The sequence below is a fragment of the Lolium rigidum genome, chromosome 6 (genome assembly GCF_022539505.1).
Source record: "Lolium rigidum isolate FL_2022 chromosome 6, APGP_CSIRO_Lrig_0.1, whole genome shotgun sequence".
NCBI classification, from domain to species: domain Eukaryota; kingdom Viridiplantae; phylum Streptophyta; class Magnoliopsida; order Poales; family Poaceae; genus Lolium; species Lolium rigidum.
Window position 1 is genome coordinate 196,818,063 of NC_061513.1, and position 19,581 is coordinate 196,837,643.

Here is a 19,581-nt window from a genome sequence, read left to right on the forward strand (position 1 = left end):
GCAGCAGCGGTGATGAAGATGGCGGTGGAGATGGCAGCGGTGTCGATGGAGAAGCCTTCGGGGGCACTTCCCCGCTCCGGCGGCGTGCGGGAACAGAGATCCTGTCCCCCGGATCTTGGCTTCGCGATGGCGGCGGCTCCGGAAGGTTTACGTGGGTTTCGTCAATTGGTATCGGGTTTTCTGATCCGGGGGCTCTTTATAGGCGGAGAGGCGGCGCGGGAAGGTCGAAGGGGGTCCACACCCTAGGGGGCGCGGGCCACCCCTAGGCCGCGCCGGGGTATGGTGTGGTGGGCACTGTGCCCCCTCTCGGTCCCTCTCGTGTGTTCCGGATGCTTCGGGGATTCTAAGATCTTTGGCGTTGATTTCGTCCGATTCGAGAATATTTCGTTACTAGGATTTACTGAAACCAAAAACAGCGAGAAAACGAGAGCTGGCACTTTGGCATCTTGTTAATAGGTTAGTTCCGGAAAATGCACGAATATGACATAAAGTGTGCATAAAACATGTAGATAACATCAATAATGTGGCATGGAACACAAGAAATTATCGATACGTTGGAGACGTATCGGCATCCCCAAGCTTAGTTACTGCTCGTCCCGAGCGAGGTAAAACGATAACAAAGATAATTTATGGAGTGACATGCCATCATAAACTTGATCATACTATTTGTACAGCATATGTAGAGAATGCAGCGATCAAAACAATGGTAATGACATGAGTAAACAAGTGAATCATAAAGCAAAGACTTTTCATGAATAGCACTTCAAGACAAGCATCAATAAGTCTTGCATAAGAGTTAACTCATAAAGCAATAATTCAAAGTAAAGGTATTGAAGCAACACAAAAGAAGATTAAGTTTCAGCGGTTGCTTTCAACTTGTAACATGTATATCTCATGGATAATTGTCAATGCATAGAGTAATATAATAAGTGCAATAAGCAAATATGTAGGAATCAATGCACGAGTTCACACAAGTGTTTGCTTCTTGAGGTGGAGAGAAATAGGTGAAGCTGACTCAACAATGAAAGTAAAAGAATGGTCCTCCATAGAGGAAAAGCATCGATTGCTATATTTGTGCTAGAGCTTTGATTTTGAAAACATGAAGAGAGCATAAAAATAAAGTTTTGAGAGGTGTTTGTTGTTGTCAACGAATGGTAGTGGGTACTCTAACCCCCTTGCCAGACAAACCTTCAAAGGGCGGCTCCCATTTTATTTTATTTTGGATGGCACTCCTTCCAACCTTTCTTTCACAAACCATGGCTAACCGAATCCTCGGGTGCCTGCCAACAATCTCATACCATGAAGGAGTACCTTTTTATTTTAGTTTTATTATGATGACACTCCTCCCAACCTTTGCTTACACAAGCCATGGCTAACCGAATCCTTCGGGTGCCGTCCAACAATCACATACCATGGAGGAGTGTCTATTTTTAGTTTGTTAATTTGGGACTCAGGAATCCCATTGCCAGCTCTTTTTGCAAAATTATTGGATAAGCGGATGAAGCCACTAGTCCATTGGTGAAAGTTGCCCAACAAGATTGAAAGATAAACACCACATACTTCCTCATGAGCTATAAAACATTGACACAAATAAGAGGTAATAAATTTTGAATTGTTTAAAGGTAGCACTCAAGCAATTTACTTTGGAATGGCGGAGAAATACCATGTAGTAGGTAGGTATGGTGGACACAAATGGCATAGTGTTGGCTCAAGTATTTGGATGCATGAGAAGTATTCCCTCTCGATACAAGGTTTAGGCTAGCAAGGTTGTTTGAGGCAAACACAAGGATGAACTAGTACAGCAAAACTCACATAAAAGACATATTACAAGTATTATAAGACTATACATCGTCTTCCTTGTTGTTCAAACACCTTACTAGAAATTATCTAGACCTTAGAGAGACCAATTATGCAAACCAAATTTTAGCATGCTCTATGTATTTCTTCACTAATGGGTGCAAAGTATATGATGCAAGAGCTTAAACATGAGCACAACAATTGCCAAGTATCACATTACCCAAGACATTATAGCAATTACTACATGTATCATTTTCCAATTCCAACCATATAACAATTTAACGAAGAGGAAACTTCGCCATGAATATTATGAGCTAAGAACACATGTGTTCATACGAACCAGCGGAGCGTGTCTCTCTCCCACACAAGCATGATGTAATCCAATTTATTCAAACACAAACAAAAACAAAAGCAAACAAACAGACGCTCCAAGAAAAAGCACATAAGATGTGATGGAATAAAAATATAGTTTCAGGGGAGGAACTCGATAATGTTGTCGATGAAGAAGGGGATGCCTTGGGCATCCCCAAGCTTAGACAGCTTGAGTCTTCTTGATATATGCAGGGGTGAACCACCGGGTGCATCCCCAAGCTTAGAGCTTTCACTCTCCTTGATCATAGTATATCATCCTCCTCTCTTGACCCTTGAAAACTTCCTCCACACCAAACTCGAAACAACTCATTAGAGGGTTAGTGGACAATAAAAATTCACATGTTCAGAGGTGACACAATCATTCTTAACACTTCTGGACATTGCATAATGCTACTGGACATTAGTGGATCAAAGAAATTCATCCAACATAGCGAAAGAGGCAATGCGAAATAAAAGGCAGAATCTGTCAAAACAGAACAGTTCGTATTGACGAATTTTAAAATGGCCCCCAGACTTGCTCAAATGAAAATGCTCAAATTGAATGAAAGTTGCGTACATATCTGAGGATCATGCACGTAAATTGGCATAATTTTCTGAGCTTCCTGCAGGGCAGTGGGCTCAGATTCGTGACAGCAAAGAAATCTGGAACTGCGCAGTAATCCAAATCTAGTACTTACTTTTCTATCAACGGCTTAACTTGGCACAACAAAACTCAAAACTAAGATAAGGAGAGGTTGCTACAGTAGTAAACAACTTCCAAGACACAAATATAAAACAAAGTACTGTAGCAAAATAACACATGGGTTATCTCCCAAGAAGTTCTTTCTTTTTAGCCATTAAGATGGGCTCGGCGAGTTTTAATGATGCACTCGCAAGAAATAGTATTTGAAGCAAAAGAGAGCATCAAGAGGCAAATTCAAAACACATTTAAGTCTAACATGCTTCCTATGCATAGGAATCTTGTAAATAAACAAGTTCATGAAGAGCAAAGTAACAAGCATAGGAAGATAAAACAAGTATAGCTTCAAAAATTTCAGCACATAGAGAGGCATTTTAGTAACATGAAAATTTCTACAACCATATTTTCCTCTCTCATAATAACTTTCAGTAGCAACATGAGCAAACTCAACAATATAACTATCACATAAAGCATTCTTATCATGAGTCTCATGCATAAAATTATTACTCTCCACATAAGCATAATCAATTTTATTAGTTGTAGTGGGAGCAAATTCAACAAAGTAGCTATCATTATTATTCTCATCAAGTGTAGGAGGCATAGTATAATCACAACAAAATTTACTCTCAGCAGTAGGTGGCACCAAAAGACCACTATCATTATCATCATCGAAATAGGAGGCAAAGTATCATCAAAGAAAATTTTCTCCTCAATGCTTGGGGGACTAAAAATATCATGAAAACCAGCTTCCCCAAGCTTAGAACTTTCTATATCATTATCAACAATGGTGTTCGAAGCGTTCATACTAATATTACTACCGGCATGCAAATAAGATTTCATAGGTTTTTTAATTTTCGCATCAAACAATCCATGTTTTAATTCAGGAAATAGAATAAGAAGCTCATTGTTGTCCATTATGCCAAACTAGTGTAAACAAGAAACAACAAGATGCAATTGCGGGATCTAAAGGAAATAGCTTTGAGCACACACACAACGGCGCCGAGAAAAATACTTTACACGGGACCGTAGTATGAGAGCCTTTTACCTTTCCTCCCGGCAACGGCGCCGAGAAAAGTGCTTGATGTCTACGTTCCCCCTCCTTTCACTGTAGACAGTGTTGGGCCTCCAAGAGCGAGAGGTTTGTAGAACAGCGGCAAGTTTCCCTTAAGTGGATACCCAAGGTTTATCGAACTCGGGGAGGAAGAGGTCAAAGATATCCCTCTCATGCAACCACTGCAACCACAAAGCAAGAAGTCTCTTGTGTCCCCAACACACCAAATAGGTGCACTAGTTCGGCGAAGAGATAGTGAAATACGAGGTGGTATAAATAAGTATGAGCGGTAGCAACGGTGCCGAGAAAAGTGCTTGGCGTGTAGTTGATGGTGGTGGTATTGCAGCGGTAGTAACGCGGTAAAACGAGTAAACAAGCGGTAGTAACTCAGCGGTAGTAACGCAGCGGTAGTAAACAAGCGATAGTAACTCGGCGGTATTTAGGAACAAGGCCTAGGGATTACACTTTCACTAGTGGACACTCTCAACATTGATCACATAACGAGAATAGATAAATGCATACTCTACACTTTTGTTGGATGATGAACACATTGCGTAGGATTACACGAACCCTCAATGCCGGAGTTAACAAGCTCCACAATAATGCTCATGTTTAAGTAACCTTTAGTGTAAGATAGATCAACGCTACTAAACCAAGTACTAGCATAGCATGCACACTTGTCACCTTCATGCATATGTAGGAGGAATAGATCACATCAATATTATCATAGCAATAGTTAACTCCATAATCTACAAGAGATCATGATCATAGCATAAACCAAGTACTAACACGGTGCACGCACTTGTCACCTTTGCACACATGCGGGAGGAATAAACTACTTTAATAACAAATCACTAGAGTAGCACATGGATAAATTGTGATACAACATGCTGCAATCTTAAAGAGATATAAATAAGCACCTCACTATGCCATTCAATGAGTAAGTATTCTGTGAAATCTAGCCTAAGAGACCCACACGGTGCACACACTTGTCACCTTTACACACGTGGGACGAGGAGTCTCCGGAGATCACATAAGTAAAACCCACTTGACTAGCATAATGACATCTAGATTACAAGCATCATCATATGAATCTCAATCATGTAAGGCAGCTCATGAGATTATTGTATTGAAACACATAGGAGAGAGATGAACCACATAGCTACCGGTACAGCCCAGAGCCTCGATGGAGAACTACTCCCTCCTCATGGGAGCGGCAGCGGTGATGAAGATGGCGGTGGAGATGGCAGCGGTGTCGATGGAGAAGCCTTCCGGGGGCACTTCCCCGCTCCGGCGAGCGTGCCGGAACGAGAGATCTGTCCCCCGGATCTTGGCTTCGCGATGGCGGCGGCTGCGGCAGGTTTACGTGGGTTTCGTCAATTGGTATCGGGTTTTCTGATCCGGGGGCTCTTTATAGGCGGAGAGGCGGCGCGGGAAGGTCGAAGGGGGGTCCACACCCTAGGGGCGCGCGGCCCCCCTAGGCCGCGCCGAGTAGGGTGTGGTGGCACTGTGCCCCCTCTGCGGTCCCTCTCGTGTGTTACTGGATGCTTCCGGGAATTCTAAGATCTTTGGCGTTGATTTCGTCCGATTCCGAGAATATTTCGTTACTAGGATTTCGAAACCAAAAACAGCGAGAAAACGGAGAGCGGCACTTCGGCATCTTGTTAATAGGTTAGTTCCAGAAAATGCACGAATATGACATAAAGTGTGCATAAAACATGTAGATAACATCAATAATGTGGCATGGAACACAAGAAATTATCGATACGTTGGAGACGTATCAAGGATCCATCCTTGAACCACCTGATTATGGAACACAAACATCCTGAGGTAGCAGCCCAACACATGGATAGATATAAGTCTCTATTGACTTCTATGTACCTACTGCACATGAAAATGGTGGAGGAGGTCACCCACATGTTAGATGAGTTCACGGACCCTAACAAAGTCCAGGCTCGAATGCATGATCTTAGAGCACAACCACAACACACTACACCTTTCTTTAAGTTAAACAGTTTTGTAGATTTGAGTGACCAGGAACCAAGAAGAGAACCACTCACACCCAACTTCGTTCCACACTATCCACAAGTGTCAGCATCATATGGCTCAAGATATAGGGGAGACGATTCCAGAAACCTAAACTGCTCGGAGTCACCAATCGAAAATTCGACTGGTTGGCGTTTCGGGGAACCATTTGGTGATGAAGGAGAACCTATCACTTGTGATACAGATGATGAAGGGGGCGAGGTTAGCCAGGATATTAACTAAAGCTATGGACATGAAGAGAAAGGTACTGACTCCATTTCTTTAGACTTGGAGATGGGGTTGTCAAAAACATCTCAGTACGAGGTAGGTGAGAGTTCTGGAGTGAAGAAGAAGAAGATGAGGGGGCAGGTGGATAGAAACCTTCCATGGATGGCGGAGGAAGGAGGTATGTATCCTACTGGGGATACGTACGAGTCATTGTCCAGTTACTTTGGCATGATAGATCTCGGTCTCGGCACTTCGTCCGATTCAGACTACATACCTACTGGAAGGACCTTCGTTCCGGACGGTGTTCGAAAGACAAGTCGCTGTACCGGATGGACTCCAGGAATGTACGCGGAGGTGAACTATGACGATGAGGAGTAGAGCTCTGGAAAATAATAAAGTAGTATAGGTGGTATTGTAATATAACATATTTTTAAATTCCGTTGGCTTGGGCTTGAAGCCAAATAAGTGGTTATATATACCACATGTAATATATGATTGTATGTTATGTGATATACAGTGTATATACATAATAAATGTTTGTTTTGGATTTGATTCTTGATTTCATTGTGTGACTAGTTCTGGGCAATGAGTTGAGCTCAGAAAACATTTGCATGGTGTAATTATGAGTAATCGCTCTTTGTTACAGGACTAGGAGGAACATGGCGTTAGTGGAAACCGAAGATGCTCGAAGAGAGAGAGAGGCTAAAGAAAAAGAGGAAGCAGAGGCAGCAGCCAGAAGGGATGATGCACCACCACCACCACATCCAATGATGCATCCAGATTTCCAGCAATACATGAGAGCCATGGAAGAAGACATGAGGAGGTACTAGGAAAGTCAAAACAAGAACATGCAAGACTTCTTTACTCAGGTCATTAATGACAGGGGTAATGAAGGCAAAGGAGTAACTCTATCAGACTTTCAAAATGCAAGACCACTACCTTTTGCATCAGCTCCAGAACCAATGGATGCAGAAGACTGGCTCATGGATAAAGAAAGAAAGTTGAAGACCGTCGGATGCAACGACGAGGAGAAGATTCGGTATGCCACTTATCTGTTGTCAGGACCAGCGGCATCATGGTGGGAGAACCTTGTGGCAGTATACCCTCCAGAGAAGGAGTTCACCTGGGAGGAATTCAAGAAGTTTCGGGATGCCCATGTTCCGGAGAGCGTCGTGGAGTTAAAGAAGAGAGAGTTTGACGAACTACATCAGAACACTGCATCAATCATGCAGTATGTTCGTGATTTCAACCAGCTGTCAAGATATGCACCTGAAGAGGTTGATTCAGATGAGGAAAGAAAGAAGCGATTCATGAAAGGCATGAATCCATACATGAAGATGCAACTGAGGTTGCCACGGACTGCAGAATTCCAGGAACTGATTGACTCGACAATCACTTTAGAGGATGACTACAAGCAGGTCCAGGAGGATAGGAGGAAGAGGGCTCGTATTGAGCCAAGAAAGTACCCAGTCAGTAAACCAACACCAGACCGGACTTTCAAACCCCGATTCCGACCGACTGGTAATCAATACAACCTGGGAGGTCAGAATCAGAACCCAAGGAACCAGATTTTCTGTCACAGTTGTGGATAGAGGGGACATGTGCAGAAGGACTGTCAGAAGCCCATGATCATATGTTATGGTTGTGGGAAAGATGGACACATCAAGCCGTAGTGTCCGAACAAGGCATCATGGAGCGGACAGAACTCGGGGGGAGGACGAGTTGGAGGTGGAAACAATAACAACAACAACAACAACAACAACAACAACAGCAACCGCAACTACTACAACAACAACAAGAGGGGGAAACCATATGGAAAGCTGAATTGCACGACCTTGGAGCAAGCGGGAGAGTCGGATCAAGCAGTCTTAGGTACGCTCAGCATTCTTACTCTTCCTGGCAAAGTCTTATTTGATACGGGAGCAACCACATCATTTCTTGCACGGGAGTTTGTGGAAAAATACGGGATTAGATGTTCTAGGTTAGAAACCCCCATAACTGTCTTATCTGCGGGGGGAACAATCTTAGTGACCCACGTGAAAGAAGCACAGGTCATCACCATATGTGATTGTGTGTATTTCGCGGACCTATTCATCATTCCTATGAAGGACATATCAGTCATCGTAGGAATGGACTGGTTGACAGAGAATGGAGTAGTGATCAACTGTGGAGATAAAACAGTATCACTTCGCAATTCTATGGGAGGTCAGATAGTGTTCCAGGAGACAAGTATACTCAGTTGGAGATAGGATTGGAGCTTAACAGTTTGAAGGAGGTGAAGATTGAAGATATCCCTGTAGTAAATGAGTTTCTAGATGTATTTTCCAAGGAACTACCAGGAATGCCACCTGATTGAGAGATAGAGTTTACAATAGACCTAATTCAGGCACATCACCAATAGCTCAACCACCATATAAGATGGGACCAAAGGAGCTGGTAGAACTGAAAGCTCAGATAGATGAACTAGAACATAAGGGATTTATCCAAGAAAGTGTTTCACCATGGGGTACACCAGTTATTTTATTGGATAAAAGAGATGGAGGTAAGAGGATGTGTGGATATTACAGGAATCTTAACAATGTAACAATCAAGAACAAGTACCCTTTACCTAGGATACAAGATCTTTTTGATCAAGTTCAAGGAGCTGGAGTCTTCTCGAAGATAGATTTAAGGTCAGGATACCATCAAATTAAGATCAAGAAGGAAGATGTTCCAAAAACAACGTTCGTATCAAGGTATGGACACCATGAATATTTGGTTGTACCATTTGGACTAACAAATGCACCACCTATTTTCATGAATTTGATGAACAAGATATTCATGAAGTATTTGGACAAGTTCGTGATAGTGTTTATCGATGACATTCTAATATATTCCAAAGATAAAGAAGAGCATGCAAAGCATTTGAAGATAGTTTTACAAGTTTTGAGAGAACATCAGCTATATGCAAAATTCAGTAAGTGCAAGTTTTGGTTAGATAGTGTTGAATTTCTTGGACATGTCATAACCAAAGAAGGAATAGCGGTGAATCCAAGCAAGGTTCAGTCAGTATTGGAGTGGAAGTCACCTAAAAATACTAAGGAGATACGAGGATTTCTTGGTATTGCAGGCTATTATCGTAGATTCATTGAGGGATTTTCGAAGATTGCAGGACCAATGACCAAGTTACTCAAGAAAAACACCCCATTTGTGTGGAATGATGAGTGTGAAGCAAGTTTTCAAACACTAAAGGAGAAGTTAACCACAACACCGGTGTTAGTTGTTCCTGAACCAGGAAAGGATTACACAGTATATTGTGATGCTTCCAAGAATGGACTTGGATGTGTTCTAATGCAAGATCGTAAAGTAATAGCTTATGGATCAAGACAACTAAAGCCACATGAACATAACTACCCAGTACATGACTTAGAGTTGGCGGCAGTTGTGTATGCTCTGAAGAGTTGGAGACAATTTCTGTATGGATCCAAATGTGAGTTATACGCAGATCATAAGAGTTTAAAGTATTTCTTTACCCAAAAGGAATTAAACATGAGACAGAAGATATGGTTAGAGTTGATTAAGGACTATGAACTGATAATCAACTATACACCAGGCAAAGCGAACGTAGTAGCAGATGCTTTGAGCAGAAAGAGTACCGAGAATCAACCTACGGAATGGGAAATTCCAAAGGAACTTCGGAAAGAGCTAGAAGAAGCCCAGATTCTACTTGTTCAAGGTGATACCGTGGGAAGTATAGCAACCATGAGGATTATGGATGAGATGTATTCAGATTTGAAGTATGAGATCATTAGAAAGCAAGCGGATGATCCATTCATCCAAGAAGAAATCAAAAGGATTGGAGAAGGTAAACCATCGGAATTCAATCTCGGAGAGTTTGATTCTCTATACTTTTAGAAAAGGATGTGTGTACCGGATGACCCAAAAGTAAAAGCAATCATATTGAAGGAAGCTCATGAAACCCCTTATTAAATACATCCGGGAAGTACTAAGATGTATATGGATTTGAAATAAATGTTCGGGTGGAACAACATGAAGAGAGAAATAGCTCAATATATTTCAGAATGCCATACATGTCAGCGAGTGAAAGCAGAACATCAGAGTCCTGCTGGATTACTTAAACCATTAGAGATACCAGAGTGGAAATGAGATGAAATCGGAATGGATTTTGTTACTGGTCTACCAATGACTAGTAAAAAGAAGGATATGATATGGGTAATAGTAGATAGACTTACCAAGAGTGCTCATTTCATAGCCGTAAACCAGAAGGATACTTCAGAAAGGCTTGTGGATATATATGTCAAGGAAATAGTTAGTAAACATGGAGTACCAAAGAAGATAGTGTTGGATCGAGGTTCGATCTTCACATCAGCATTTTTGAAACAACTCCAAGAAGCTTTGGGATCCAAGTTGGATTTTAGCACCGCATATCACCCACAAACCGGAGGACAAACCGAAAGAACCAATCAAATACTTGAAGACATGCTTAGAGCTTGTGCTTTAAACTTTGGAGGTTCATGGGAAGATCATCTACCATTAGCTGAATTCTCATACAACAATAGCTATCAGAGTAGCATACAAAATGGCACCGTATGAAGCACTGTACGGGAGGAAATGTAGATCTCCAATCTGTTGGTTTGAAACAGGGGAGAACAAGGAGTTTACACCAGACTACATTAAGGAGAAACAAGGAGTCATCGAGGTGATCCGGAATAGACTCAAGATAGCTCAGAGTCGACAAAAGAGTTATGCCGACCAAAGGAGAAGAGTTTGGGAACCAAAAGTGGGAGACATGGTATATCTGAAGGTTAGCCCAATGAAAGGACTTAAGAGGTTCGGAGTAAAAGGAAAGTTAAGTCCTCGATACATAGGACCATTCAAAATACTCAGCCAGAATCGAGGAACAACTTTTGAATTGGAGTTACCCAAGCAACTAAGTCTGATTCACAATGTATTTCATGTATCACAACTCAGAATTTTTTTGAAGGCACCAGATGGTCCCGTCACACATGAAGAAATAGAGTTGCAATCAGACCTAACTTATGTGGAGAAGCCTGAAAAGATCTTGGAGGTACAATGGAAGAAGTTAAGAAATAGGGCAATTAAATACTGCAAGATTCAATGGCAACATCACCCTGAACGAGAAGCAACATGGGAGACAGAAGAGGAGCTCAGGAAGTCTTATCCCGAGCTATTCAGGTACCAATCTTAACTTCGGGACGAAGTTTCTGTTAAGGGGGAGAGGCTGTAATAACCCAGAACATAGGAACAACGAAGGGTAGATTTAGGAATGGGATGTGCATTTCATCGCAAAACGAGGGAAATTTTCGCGCCTTATTGCAACTAAACCTAAGAGGGATCGAGGTTCTCTCTCAATTGAAATAAGGGTTAGGCAAGTTGAGTTATGAATTTTGACATGAACTCTTTTGTATCTTGTTGAATTTTGTGGAATTTGATTTCATTTGACAAGTAATATTGAATTGATAAATCAAAGTTTAAACAATAAGCAAAATAGAATATGAAATATGAATTCATAATTTAATACAACACATAAATTCAAATGACTTTGAATTTCAAATTGAATTATGAATACAACAAATATTTGGAAATAGAATTGTTACAAGTATTAAAGAGCTCATAGAGAAACATTGAGCTTTATTGATATACACATACATACATTGTCTTTACAATATTCTTGATACAAGAATTTAATGGAAAATAAACAAAAATAAAAAGAAGATTACATCATTTGATCCTAAACTAAAATCGTAGACTAATGACTTGGAAGAAATGCTTCTGTAGTCATATTCATCTTCAAAACCTGCAAAACAAAACCACAATACTAGCCAGGGGGTTAAGTAATCATCATATATTCAGTTTTGATAGAAACCAAGTGTCATGTACACTTGTGCTTGTCCATAACCATGGAAATCACAAGGATAAGATGGAGCAGACCAAAACTGAGCACACTCAGGGGCTCAAGTTTCAGCATATGAGCACACTGCTCATGTGTTGATGTGCAAGCAACAGCAAGGCAATGCCTAGCTTAGTCATCTAGCCAAGCGAGGCTTGTTTGGCATGGCTAGAAGAAAAGTAGCCAGGGTATAAAAGGGGCACAAACCCTAGAAACAATGCATAGTCGACCAGATAAGCATTCACCAGGTAACCAGAGAGAGAAAAAGGATAGAGTTCATCCTGTTCTTGCTCAAGAAGAGCACCAACCATCACAGGGCCAATCATTCATCCAAAAACCACCAAATAATCAACCAGATAAACATGGTGACCTAAGGAGGAGATCAACCAAGAGCTGGAGGTGAAGGGCTATGATCAAACCAACCAGAAGTCTGCATCAACACAAAATTTCTTTCTAGGAGCTGGAACAAGGTATACCAAGTTCCTGGACTGGATTCAGTGGATCCAATCCATTAATTATGCATGACACAGATCATTGGGTATGAGCAGATGCTCAAGGGTGATCATAACTTGGTTTTCACCAAGGATCACTGGCAGAAGAGGAAAACCACTAAAACTAGAGCCATCCAGATACATATCTTGTGCACAAAGGCTAGAATATATGCACAAATGTGCACACAAGCAAAGACACATACACAGATAGCACCAGTAGATGGATTACTAGGAATAGTAGCTACCAAAGATGACCCAGTGAGATCCTAAGCAAATAACCATCAGGAAAACCCTAGATTTTCTTCACGGGAAAGCATAATGGGATTCATATCAATTATGATTCCCAACTATGCAAGCAAAGATGAGTAGCCAAGAAATCCATCCAATTGTGTGAGCAACCAGTCAGTAGCAAGGCTACTGAGGTCACAACAAACACAGAACCATCCAAAGTAAAGCCAAACATTAAATCATCACTATCCAGCAATGGATTGCGATTCTATTTATTTCCCAATTAATCATGGGAATATCAAAACATGCTTAGCAAGTCAGTTAATTGACATTGCATAAGTAGTTCATCAATAAATAATTCATCCAGACATGAATACATAATTAATCCATGCACAAGTATATAGTAGCATCACTGAAAGGCAACATAAGCTTGTACCATTGCATCCTAGCTACTGGATCAAGTCCAGGGAGCTATGGATGGCAACAACACACCCACAGTAGCATAAGCATGCTTGAGTAGCAGCATCAGCAAGCAAACCATCCATTTAGCAAAGGAATCCAAAAGTAACCAGTTAACAACATTTAATTGATCAAGTGGATCAATTAAATCAAGTCAAGCAACACAGAGAGTCTAGCCACTGGAAGTTGTTCATCCATTGGATCATTGGATCATGCAGAAGGCACGGAAGCACCTCACAGGCATCACAAGTGTCACAGTAATGCATAGCAAAATACCTAGACAAGCAAGCAAGGCACACCAGTAAGCCTAGGTAGCATGGTATAGCATTTTGAGCACGGCATAGCAAGGCATAGCATGGCAGAGCAGTGAGAGGGCAACAATGGCCATGAACAGCAAGCAGTACACACTTGGCCAGTAATCAATGCTTGGTGAATTGGCCAGGGCTTGAAGAAAGGAGGCGTAGGATGTATAGGCAGCAGCATCAAGGCCCTGTATGATCATGGGATCATCAGGAGGCCTGGAAGACAGAGGAGGAAGAAGCACAGCAGCATGGGGGGCGCACAGACATGGAGATGAGGAAGAGGAGTGGAGGTGAAGCTTACCCGCGCCTGGAAGCAGAAGCTACGGCATGGCGAGGTAGTGCCGGCGCGGCCGTAACAGCTGCAAAGCCAGGGAGGACGCCGATGTTACGCCGACGAGCACCTCGAACAGCACAACACCCCGGGGACGACGGTAGAGGCGCTGCTAGCACAGCACCCACGCCAAGATTGTCCCAGGAGCACGCGAGCATCGATGGCGAGGACCACAGCTCGCTGGAGACCACCTATCGCCGGAGGCGATTCGTCTCCAGATCTGGCCGGGAGGCTCTGGAGGAGGAGGAAGGAATCGACGAAACCGCGCAGACAGATCGATAGATCGTCGCACGGTGGTTCAGGCGGTGTCGGGGGCGAGGTCAGGAGCGGCCGGACTTGGCCGGAGCGAGGCGGCGGCCATGGCGGCGACGCAGTCGCCCAGTGAATCGCCAGAGAGAGCTAGGGTTCGAGCGAGAGAGGTGAGCGACCGAGTGAGAGAGGTGGGCCGAATCGGTTCCCATCGAACCGATTTGGACGAGCCTTAACGGGCTGTCCAAATGGGCCAATTAAGTGGGCTAGCCCAATTGGGCCAGGGGTTATTTTGGTCATTTTCTATTTGAAATAACCCTAGGCTTTAACCAAATTTTAAATAATAAAAGATATCTCTAAAAATCCAAGAATAATTGGATTAGTGAATTAAAAATGATTCTTAACACGAATAAAATAACAAATAGAATTTAGGAAACAAATTCAAATTTTGAAAATTTTGAATTTAAATTCAACCTTGGAAATTTAAATTTCTAATTTCCTTGTATTTAAAAATCAAGGAAAATTTCAAATGAGTTTAAATATTTGTTTTCAAATAATTAAAAGGGAAATTCTAATAATCCAAGTCATTTCTTTTAAGAAATATATTTTCCAAAGGAAAATACTCTATTCTTCTTATTCCAAAAATATAGAGAAACCTCGATTATTTCAAATTATTTCTGAAATCAGTATTCTACAAAAGTAAAATTGTATTACTTTGAAAATTCTTTCTTTATGAAATGAAAGTGTTTCTACAATTAAAATTAATTGCAAATTACTGTCAAAGGCACAAATCTCAATTGAACTCTGAATCATAATAAAATAATGGGGTAAGGGGTTCAACATAAAATAATACATCCATGCATGCATTATTTGGATTTTATAACATTGTCCTTACCGGACAATGATGCTTCTTTACAGAACCCGAGGTCCAGGTTCCATCCAACGCATTGAACTACACTATCTCGCAGTCCACAGGCAAGTTCACCCTCGCTCAAGTCACCTTGAGTAATTTCTATCAGTTTACCGCAAATCTATATACTTATCATTCCTGCATTGAAAATAAAATGTTACTTTTCCAATTATGAATATGACTATGTGGCTGGCAATGGAACCATGGTATGTGTTGATATGGTGGAGGTTCCATTGCATGGGTTTTATTAACCTGGGATTAAGTACCAATGCCGTCTAGTGATTCTAGCGCCGTACATATCGTGTTGACCAGAAGATCTATAATGGCTCTAGGGAAGCCAGCTGTATCTTTTCCCTCCTGCACGCCAACGGACTAGATAGAGCCTGGCGGGGTGTTGGGAGAACACTGCCGTAGGTTGGGAAATCCTTTAAAATCCCCATCCGTGTGGATGAGAGGCTCTACCGTCTAAGAAGGATTGTCCATAGTACACCGTGGGTAAAGCCGTATGATCGGGGGATGTCTACCGGGGGTGTACGGATGGACAAAAGGGCGTGTTTGCAGGGTCGCGGAGAAGGCAGTGTGGTCTTGGATCTTATTTCCTGGCCTCACACCCAAGAAGTGTGAACGGGGGCGAGTCCCTGCAGATGGCAAAAAGGATGAGGTTTCTTATGGGAAAAGTAACGCACCTCTGCAGAGTGTATCAAATTGGGGCAGCCACTCCTTGTTCCAGGAAGGGAAATACGAACGCGACAGGAAAGGAACTCCGTGAAGTTCTGTTCAACCTGTGAAGACTGACGGGCATAGTTTTTAGAATGAAATCAACCTTTTAAAGAAATGTTTTCGAAACATGCATTGACCTGAGATTTCCTGATCAACGGTCGTAGCTAGTGCATCAAACACCTTTTACTCTTTTGAACTTATTGAGTACCTCTGTACTCACTTTCTTTCGACACCCTTGCTATACTGTGATACTGAAGTGGAGACCATCACCGATGGAGCACCGGAAGGAGACTACGAGCTGGTCTACGAGGAACCTGAGATGTGACCGGAGGAGTTGAAGGAGTAGACTATGGGATAGTCTATGGAGATGACAACACAGAAGTCGAGGAGTAGTAGTTTACCGTAGTGATCATAGAGCCGAGCAGCGTAGTGGCATACTAAATAAGTTGCTGAACTCTCTTCTATCCTTTATGTTGGTTTGTAATAAGTACTTATATTATCTTAGGGTGTTCTCATCGGACCTGTGAGAATACCAACTTGTTAAGACCATGATTGTAATATAATCTCGAGTGTTAATCTCGAGTGTTATGACCATGATTGTACCACTCTGAGGGATGTGATATTTGTGAAGAAGTCCCTTCATGAAGATCATATCAACGACTTGTATACTACAACATGAAGTGGTATGCTGGGTCACCGCAGTGTCTGCCTCATTCGAAGCTATCTTTTCGCTCTGTTCACTTGCAGCTGAGACCAGCCTTGGTTCTGATCATACTCCGTTAGTTTTTTACACCGGGGAGGGCTTCCCTGTCGGCAGTAATAGATTCTTCATCAAGACTAGCTGGTTCAAGCCCCCGGAGTTTATCCCGCTGGTACAGGCGACTTGGGAGAGGTTGCTGTCCAGAGTGGGTGAGAGAGACATCATCGCCTGGTGCAACTTCATGAGTGCAAACTTACGCCAATATTTGAGGGGTGGAACAAAAATGTTGGGAGAGATACTAAGGCCACGAAAGCAGCGCCGCTGACACAAATTGCACAACTTGATGTTTTGGTGGATGCCACACGGCTTGATGGGGATGCTTGGGCATCAAGATATCACCTGGAGGAACAACTTCTTCATATTTACAGAGTTGAGGAGGAACACTGGCGGCAACGCGGGAAAGTTCGGTGGGCATTAAAGGGGATGCTAACACGGCTTACTTTCATGCCGTGGCCAATGGTAGACGAAGGAAGTGTAATATATCCGCTCTTAACACTAGCAACGACATCGTCTCAGACCCTAAACTAATTCAATAACATGTATATGACTTCTATAGGAACCTGCTTGGCACTTCAACCCCTTGGGTGTGTGGGTTGTCGACATCCACCTAGGTGGGGGACGGCCGGGTATCAGATGAGGAAAATAACGGCCTTGCGTGCACTTTCTCTGAGACGGAGCTCGATAACATTGTCAACGAGATGAAGACAGGCACCACCCCGGGTCCGGACGGTTTCCCTATCACATTCTTCAAGAGATTCTGGGCACAACTGAAACACGGTATCCTACATATTCTCAACGATTTCGTGTTGGGTGCATTGATATCGCTAGACTTAATTTTGGGATCCTCTCCCTCATCCCGAAAGTCCCTGGGTGGACCAAATCTCTCGGTACAAACCTATTGCCTTGATCAATGTGATCTTCAAAATCATCTCCACTGCGTATGCCTCCAAACTTGACCCTATTGCGAACGGGATCATAATACCAAATCAAACGGTGTTTATCAAGGGCAGAAACATCCTGGATGGTCCTCTAGCGCTTACTGAGATCATCCATGACATCCGGGTGAGAAAATAGAGTGGTATTCTCCTCAAATTAGACTTTGAGACGGCGTATGATCGTGCTAATTGGGATTTCCTTGGGGAAGTGCTGCGTTGCAAGGGTTTTGATGAGGGCTACATTCACAGGATCTTCCAGCTAGTCTCCGAGGGATAAACTGCAATTTCCATTAACGGAGAGGTGGGGTCATTTTTTTTGAAACAAGAGAGTTCGACGGGAAGACCCCCACTCTCCCATCCTTTTCAACTTTATTGGAGAAGCACTCTCTGGGATCCTGTTGCGGTCAGAAACCCACCGGCAAGCAGCGACGGGCAACACAGTAGAGCCGGGAGGCTCCCAGGATTGCGGCTGGCCCTGGTCCCTCGAGCGACGGCCCGCAAAGCCTCGGCACACACGTCCGATGCTGGTGCAAGGGCGTGCCACCTGACCTATACCTGGTCAGGAAGGTGATGGATTTGCTTCGCTTAGTTTCCTGCATGGCATACACGTAAACATTAAATACGAGCCTCGATCGGCTCTCGGGTTGTCCCGTGAATCGGCTCAAGGAGCCGATCCACCCATGATTCGTACGAGGTGTACGATCACATGGTGGTCCTGCTTGATCAATATAAAGCTAAAACGACCTACGACGATTTAGGGTTTTCACCACATAATCGGAACATCCTACGCGTGATTGAGCCTGGCGGCCACGCACGGTGATCATAAACCGACCCTAGACAAGGCCTAAAAACCAACATGAAGTTGATCCCCGAAACATCTTGTCTAGGGCTAGCAAACTACACCCTACGTGCCACTGGATCCTTCAACCCGTTTGTAAGGCCTAACTATGCGGATATTAAACTAATCCTTGAAGAACAAGGAGCAATCATAACGGATCGGATCTACTAAATAATGATCAAGCGAGGTGCCGCCCTTAAACCTAAGATAGGTGTAAGGGCGGCTAGACGTCTAAGGGTTGCACGGACGAAAGCATATGATACGATGAAACAATGCTAACCCTAACACGTCTATGATAACCACGTTGCTCGCCATCAACAAGGCTTCAGCACGAGCAACGCATGAACAACGAATAAACGTGTACTGCCTAGATCGCAAGATGCGATCTAGGCAGCATGATGCTTACCCGGAAGAAACCCTCGAGACAAGGGAGTTGGCGATGCGCCTAGATAGGTTTGTGATGAACGTGATTGTTGTCTTTCTCAATAACCCTAGATACATATTTATAGTCCGTAGACTTTCTAACGTGGGAATAATCCCAACCGTGCACGAGCCAAATTCTATCTAACCGACACGTATCCTACTATATTTACGGATACACGGGCAAACTAGCCCAAACTTTGTATACAAGGCCGAGTCATGTATTCCTTCCATGTATATTCTTCAAGCCCATCTTTAATCGCGGCCCACCTCTGATCCGGTCAAATTCTGGTGATAACACATGCCCCCCTGGTTTTGGAAATGACAATTCCAAAATCACTCTGCTTTTTCGTCGTCGGGTCATGTCGTGGCAGAGCATAACCGTCGCAGTATCCATCATCATGATGCCTTGCCTCCTCAACTTCTCCGCGTGACCTGGCCAATTTTTTTTCTTTTGGGCACCACTTCTCTCCCAAACTCTATGTGCCTTGGCCCCCGTTCTTCCGAGAGTCCCGCTCACTTAATTTCATGCGAGGCCAATAGAATCCCCTTCGTGAACCAGAATTTAGATCTGACTTCCTGGGCCGACTGCCTGCGAGCCTGGCCTAATCCTCCTGAAGGCTGGGTGGCATGGTACAGTAGAGTGTCTAAAACTCATTATGCCACCTGGGAAACGATAGGGATAGCCGATGCTTTGTCATTATCATTGTCTCCTCTCGAAAAGAATGAGAACATTCTGAAAACCATCGGCTACTTTTGGTCTGATGCACTGAATTGCTTCATGTTCGGGCATGGCCCCATGACACCAACTCTGTTGGACGTAGCCATGATCACAGGCCTGGACATTGCATCCTCAAGCCCCTCTGCCTTTAAAT